This window comes from Anguilla anguilla, chromosome 4 (assembly GCF_013347855.1).
Source record: "Anguilla anguilla isolate fAngAng1 chromosome 4, fAngAng1.pri, whole genome shotgun sequence".
NCBI lineage: Eukaryota > Metazoa > Chordata > Actinopteri > Anguilliformes > Anguillidae > Anguilla > Anguilla anguilla.
In genome coordinates, this window is record NC_049204.1 from 19,436,535 (window position 1) to 19,444,093 (window position 7,559).

At 38.3% G+C, this 7,559-nt stretch overlaps 1 long non-coding RNA gene across 1 annotated transcript; it reads right to left on the reverse strand.

Annotated features, from left to right (window-relative positions):
- Positions 1–394: 394 nt before the first annotated feature.
- Positions 395–7,540, reverse strand: LOC118225601. Its single transcript, XR_004764849.1, has 2 exons — positions 7,458–7,540; positions 395–1,772 (listed from the first exon to the last, which is right to left on the reverse strand). It is a non-coding gene; the product is annotated as an uncharacterized LOC118225601 (long non-coding RNA).
- Between the last annotated feature and the right edge of the window lie 19 nt (positions 7,541–7,559).

Here is a 7,559-nt window from a genome sequence, read left to right on the forward strand (position 1 = left end):
TCTTGGTTAATATGTAATTGCTCACATTAGAGTTCCTGTTACAGGAAAGAACTGTACTGTAAGTCTGCAGGGAGAGGCTACCCACAATGCACCGGGAGAAGGAGAGGTAAACTTGGCAGGATTCCCTGCCTCATCACTCAATCGTCTGATCAACTGCATACCAGCAAACTGCAGCATTGGTTGCATAATCCGCCTTCACAGAAATAATGGCTGCTACTGAGTGCAATTTGTTTCAAACCATAAAGATAAGGAGAAATGGACAATCACTGTGTATAAGGCTTTGTACGAGGGGTAGGGAAACCACCAAAGCCTTTCTTGTTAGCCTGAATATTTGCAATTAAAAAAGGAAGAGCTGTTGAATATGAAACATTGATATAGTAAAGGAAAGAAGCAATGTATTCAGTTATATATTTATGATAAAGTCATGTTGGCATTTAAGGACATAATGAATTAAAATAAGACCAAACAGGAATCCACAATATATTTCAGACATACGTTTCGTCAAATCCTTTGTGGAAAATCTAGATTCAGAAAGTAACTCACCACTATCTTGTTCCAGTTACTTGTATTTGCTAATTTGCCCAATTCTTCTGCTAGATGGCAGAACTAATTAGTGAAGTCAGATGGCTGATTTCATGGGTGGATGACACACATGACAGGACTTTTACTTTCTGACCCCTGGACTTTCCACCTCTGGTCAAATCTTGTAAATTTGACTGCTTGCCTATTATAAATTACAAAGACCTTTTCTCTGCTCTTTGTTTAGGAAACAAACTTTGGCCTGAAGATGTTGACTTATTATTATCACAACCAAATCTTGTTTGCTTTGCTGTAGTTACCATAGCTTGAAAGTCACGCAGGTCACTGGTAATTGCTGTATACCCTTCGGTTTTGGGTATCTTTGGATTTTTAAGTGTCAGGAAGATGAAAATGTAGATAGTTATTGCCAAATCTATGAAAATATACTTTCAAAAATACTTTATTTAATTGAAATAATGAAAATCTTTACCTCAAAAAACCTAAAAAATGACCTGAGCGACTGTAAGATAATCTTGGGGTCACTTTCTGTGTGAGCCCCTCAAATGAAATGGAAACAAATGAATATAAAAGACTGCCTTCATCACATATTGTAATGGCAAGAATGCCCCTATGAAACACAATCCTTATATCTACAGGATATTCCCCTACATTGTAATGGTTAATGAATGCCAGTGGAACCTAAATCAAGTCTAACACATCCACCGATTGATGGATTATTCCACCAACGTCAAAACAGACTAAATGAGGGTGCTGTTTTTTTCACTTGAATATAATGTTTTCCCAGGTCTCTAATATTGATATACAGTATTATACCTTGTATGCTGTCCACTGTCATAATGCATGTCATTTTTTATTTTAAACCAAAATCATACATTTCAAATGCAGTGTGTTAAAACTATGGTGCAAAGGGTGAATTTTACACCTGGCCCTATGTAGGGACATGACAAAATATCATATTACTCTAACTTTTTCTAGTCAGTGCAGAAAGCATGTAAACAACACAGCTTAGCCTTCAAACAGCCTGATAAAGATCGGGGCAGCAATTCACAGCCAACAGAAGCAAGCAATACATTAGGAGCCAGAAAACCCCTGCATACCCATGCCTTGGACAGGTGATATTTAGAGATGGGAAAAGTGATGATATTTACAGATGGTTGAAATGATTCTCACACTAAGAGTGGGCCTTGCAGAGGGCTTCTCACAGTACCAGTATTGAGGGGAGTGTGAATTACCTGCAGAAAGACAAGGGAAACAAAATCAAGGTTTAGAGGATCTTCATGTACTGTTAAAGACCATTTTCATATTTGCATTTTTCAGAGCAGGTCGGGAGATTAATAGTTTATTTCCCCCAATTTAACCATGATTTGACCTAGTGATTTGCCTACACAAGCATAATGCATAAACATTCAGGAACACATTTGACTGTAGTGTTCTAAGGTGTCTGTGTTCTGATCTTGCTGTGCACTCACTGGCCTCGTTCCAGTGTTCCTGGTCCATACTAAGTCAGATGAGAGCTGCTCAATATAATTTTCCACCATTTTCTGCTTGAAAATGCTTGTCCAGCTAAGGCCCTGTTTCTTGGTGCATAGACACTCAACACAATACAGAATCAATCCTGACCTAGCAGGTCTTGGCCAGGCCGCTCTTGAAAAATAGATTTTTTTATCTTAAAGAGCCTATCCAGGTTAAATGAAGGTTAAATAAAATAAGTGCTGGCCACAGCAAGTTCCCCAGGGCGAGGCATATTTAGACATCACCTTGGAAAGAGGGCTTCGGTCAAGAGCCTTCCCCTCAACCTCATAACTAGAACCTTTACCTCACTTGTTGACTTATTGTGGTTAGTCAGTCCAAGTCTTTCTGTTTCAGCTTGGTTGACAAAAGAGTACAAAGAAACAGTTTACAGTTGTACATGATTTGGAGGATACATGTCTGTCTGTGCTCTCAAAAAACTGATGGAGGAAGTTGCAGTCATTGTCCTACAACTGTGACTGGGGACTCCAGAAAATTGAGACAGAGTCAAATAAGGGTAGAAGCTGTTTCAACAAAAGTCTATTTGCATTTTAGGATTTTAGGTGAATTTGGTATCCCTTCCAGGCATTTCAGAGGTGGACTGTCCCTCACTTCAGCCATATACAGTACAGCATGACTGAGAGCCAATGGCCAAGCTTAATTTTTGAGCCGATACATAACTTAAATACCGCTGACTTAATGATAGCTAGTCTTGGAAACAAAGAAACTGAAAGTGATTAAATTGCTTTACAACTAGTGTTTTATTGATTTCTTTTGTCATACTTATTTACAGTCAATTCTTACAAAATGCGTTTACGATATTCATGTAGTTAACACTCGTAAATTCAATTAAAATAAAAACATCACGCAACATTGTTGTGCATGATTTAAACGAGCACATTTTTTAAGGAAATCTGGGGTTACTGTGTGGTGATTAATTAGCTGAATTAGCTATATTTAGTGACTATTTTCAGACTGACTTAGCTCAGAATTCAACAGTTTTCTTTCTTCATTTTACTAGTAACATGTATTGTACAAGGCACTCATCACAAGTGGCTACCCAGCCTTAACATCAAAGCCAAATGCTGACATCAAAGCCAAATGCTGTCCCTCAATCCACTTTAGCTACAATGAATGGTAGGCCAGAGCCACAGATAGTTCCTAGCCAGGGTCAGGATATACCTGGGACTGGGAGGCACTTCAAATCACATTGAGCGATGTGGGTCAGTAAAAACAACAGAAAAACATCTCACCTTACACTCTGTACTGGATTCTCAATGATCGCAGCTATTCAGATTTTTTATTGAATACTTGGAAGTTAAGGCGGTTATTAAAAGCAATACTTATGTGACACCAATTTCCATTTTTGGCCAGACTAAGCAAGGCTCCAGATGAAATGCGCACTTGCTTGATTGTGACCGTGGCTGGAAAGCCTGCATGGGAAGGGACAGCTGATTCCACCTACACAGGCAACATGGTGGCAGCTGAGCAGAGTGAAATTCTGAGAGGGCCCCGAGTCCCAACCTCACTCAGGAAACATCAATAACAAGAGTACCATTAGCTACCCAGAGTGTTCCACTGCAAGGATTCACTGAAGTCACAGGCAGGAAATGTAATGGCATTGTCCTTGTTTTTGCTTTCCCCTCCTGTCTTTTTTATTGCTTTCTATGAAGTGCTCCATCTCCTGCTTTGACCAGCTGTTGGCCTATGGTAGCACTAAGTGCCACTCCAAACCTTTCTTTGACCTCTTCGGCACAAAATAGAAATTGCTGAAAGACTTTTTTTTTTCGGTATGACCACTAAAAAAAAGTGAATTTTGATTCCTTGTGCCTGAAAACTAACACATACATTTTCCAAAATGCACGCTGTCAACCACCATTTGTTTTTCATACTGAAGTCCACCATTTGAGATTCATGGTCACTATGTCTGTTGAAAGACCACATTTTATGCAGCACTGATGTGTGGCAGACAGGAAATGGTGGATTTCCTTACTGTCAGTCACTTTTGAAGGATGAAGACTAAAATCCTGTGAACAAAAAGCCTCTCTCCCAGAGTGATGGAATGGCCAATTGTGTGTCGTCCTGTAAGCCCCCTGGCCACAGCTGATGCTGTCATTGTCTTGATTCAATTCTTAATCTGGAACTCGATCCAAATCACAAGCGCTTTAGCTGAACATGCCACATTGACTTCAATGATAGAAAACCTCATTCAGAGCAATTAAAATAAATCTAAATTAGATGCTTCTTCTAGGAGGAGAAAGCATTAATGGCAATGATTATTACATTTCAACATGACAATGACTCAACTGAGATATAAAAAATATTACTTCAGACAACACAAACTGTTCTTGATTGAAATAATAACCTGCTTAAATGAATTGAAAGAGTTGCAATGTGCTACATTTGGGAGGTCCTCTTACATCATACTTTCCCTTTCAGTGACATCAGTGTATTTCCTTCCCGATCCAAAAAGCACTTATTAGATTACATACAAAACATATAAAATTGTGTACAGTGTATGAAATTGCTACACTATAACATGTACTCTTATCACACAATAGTGTGTTTTGTAATAAAAAGGTTTGTACTTTCAATTCTGCAGTGAATACAACAGAAATGAATCATCTCTTAAGTATGTATTGTCTATTTTGCACAAATGAATTTAGTGTCTGTGATTAGAAAAACTTAGGAATGTCAAATATCCTCTAAAAATGTGAACTAAGCAAGGCCTCCACAAGTCTTTTTCCACTTCAGAGTTGCTTTTCTTACTAGAGTAAGTACAGGTAATCCTACAAATTGCACTGTACAAACACAGTATGATGACGATTATCCAGGTGAATGACAAGGTGTTTTTGTTGAGGCAGACATGCTGGAAGCAGCATGATGTCAAGGATTAAACAGGGATGAAATTACAACAATAGATAGAATAATACGTAATTATTTTGAAAGAATGCCAAGTGGTTTTTGTAACTCTTCAGACGTTGGGATATTAATTTCAAAGCCTCAGTCCATTATGTAGCTCAGTAAGAGAAAGTTTGATTACATTATGAAAGCAGTCTGGATTAAATGATCTACTTAAAAGATCAACTCTTACAATCTTCCCAAGTGTTTTCTGTGAGTCTAAGTTATGTTGGGAAAGAATGACTATTTAAATCAGGTGTGATTGCAAGGTGGCAGTTGAGTCATATTTTTTCTGACTGCTCTCTATACACTCAGAAGTGCTTACACTATTTATTTTGATGTCCCATAAATGGCTTTTCCATAAACATCCATTTTATGAAGCAATTCCAATACCGTTGCCACTTTTTGTTTTTAAAAATACATTTTGTTTAATGTTTCTGTTTCCACTGATTTTTCGCAAATATCAGATTGACATAAAATGAAAACATTACTCTCCACTTTTCATCCAAAGATATAGCCAAACTGCAAAGCCAGAGGACTGAATTCAGCTCAGAATGATTTAAAGACTAATAGCCCCAGAACCTCTGAGCATGAACGTAACGTCTGCTATTGCCTGATACATTGCTTCCCCAATTCATATATATATATATATATATATATATATATATGTGTGTGTGTGTGTGAGTGTGTGTGTCTGTGTGTATGTGTCATCCATTCAGTCACAATTCATATCAATATGATATGAATACATGCATGTGAAATTAAAAATGCATGAATACAATGTACAGTACACCACTGTTCACTGTCATAGTGTCCACTTATTATTAATACATCTATACATTTACAAATGGGCTATAACACCTAATAAACACTACAATTTGGACATGCACCCTCATCTGCCTGGAAAGATAGAGGAAGAGAAGCCACCATGGAGTAGTTCTACAGGAAGCGGCTTATTCATCACATTGGTAGAAGCCCCACCACTTCACACCTCATGCTCAACATACGGTCCGTCAGCACCGCAAACACAGTTAGACGGTCTGGACCCCGCCCCAGAGCATGGCCCAAAGACGACAAGGACCGTTAGTAGTAATGCCCGCTTGGCCTGGCTACAATGACCCCTTGGGCTAGAGCTTGTCGCCGTAGGTTTAATCAATCATAATAATGGCTACTTCTGGCAAGGGCAGTCAACTTCTGGAACTTCAAAACAAAATAGCGAAATGAGTGTCCTCACAATTAACTTTCATGTCTTTCTGTCTTTTCCTACATTTTATTTGGCCGCCTCAGGCACAAGTGATGTTGGCATTAATTGATTTAGCAAACCCTCTGAACAAAGGGAGTAAAATAAATAAGGGATGTAAAAAAACCTGGCTTATCTGATTTTGCATGCAAGCAGACCAGGCATGGAGATGGTTTCAGACTTTGAAGAGGTGACATAGACCACTGTGCAGAGTGATCAATGAGATAAACACATACCTCAGCAATACATTTTCTGGACCTGCATGGAATTGTTTTGCCCACTCTCAGCATTTGGAAGGCACCACTGACTGGTTTTTATTGTGTGCATACTAGTATTTAATACATTGCCTTAATTCTTCCCTATCACAAATGCTCCGCTTGTACATAAATATTTCTCACTAAATACATAAGCATATGGTTACATATACTTAACTTTTGCTTGTGACAATCAACCCAATTGAACCAAATGATATTGACTAGAATGAAAACTATAACCATGACCCACCTTAGCCATAGGTTAGCAATATCTTTGCTGAAGAAGTGAGGTCAATGTGAGTGAAATAATTAGCAACTTTTCAAAAAGAGGTACGCAGAAGTATACAGTGGATAGGATACACATACTAATTATGCCCCAACATCAGATATATACTGTATTTAATCGAACTCCTGAAGAGTATTAATATAGTTCAAGAAAGACTGGACTGTACATTCAATCCATTTTTTTTGGAGTGCGCACACTACGAGAAACCATGGATGAATTGCTCCACCTACTGGAGAAACCACCAACAATCTTCCCGCAGATTAAATGTTCTCTGAGAGCAAAGGTAGCTGGGTAAATGTTCTGCTAGTTTAGCATGCTTAAGAAGATAAGGTATATTGAAATTTTGGTTTAAATTATTCTGCCAACCTATTAAGTCATCTGTCATGTATAAAGACGATACAGATAAAGTAAACATTCAACTTGAAAAGTAGACACCGGTATTTAAAGGGTTTTAAAATGTGATATATGATGGTTATTTGATTTATTTATAATTTTATGTGTAGCCTAGGCTATGCTTATGTGCACATATAAAACCACGATATTCCAGTGAAAAACTACCGCCACGGATAAACAACAAAATTCACCCGTCTAAAAGAGTAGCTTGCATCATTGGACAAACTATTTGCAGTACACGATATTTCAAGTTTGATACGTTAAAATTTAGCTAGGGACAGCCTGGCACTCGGACAAAGATGGTGACGTGCCCATAGACGTTGCTGTGCCTTACCCCCTCACAGCTCAGTCCTCACACGTCAAGCCCGTGATGTCACCTAAACGTAATGCAAAGTACATACTATGTGAATAAGAGGCTTTAGGGATAAAAAGCCAC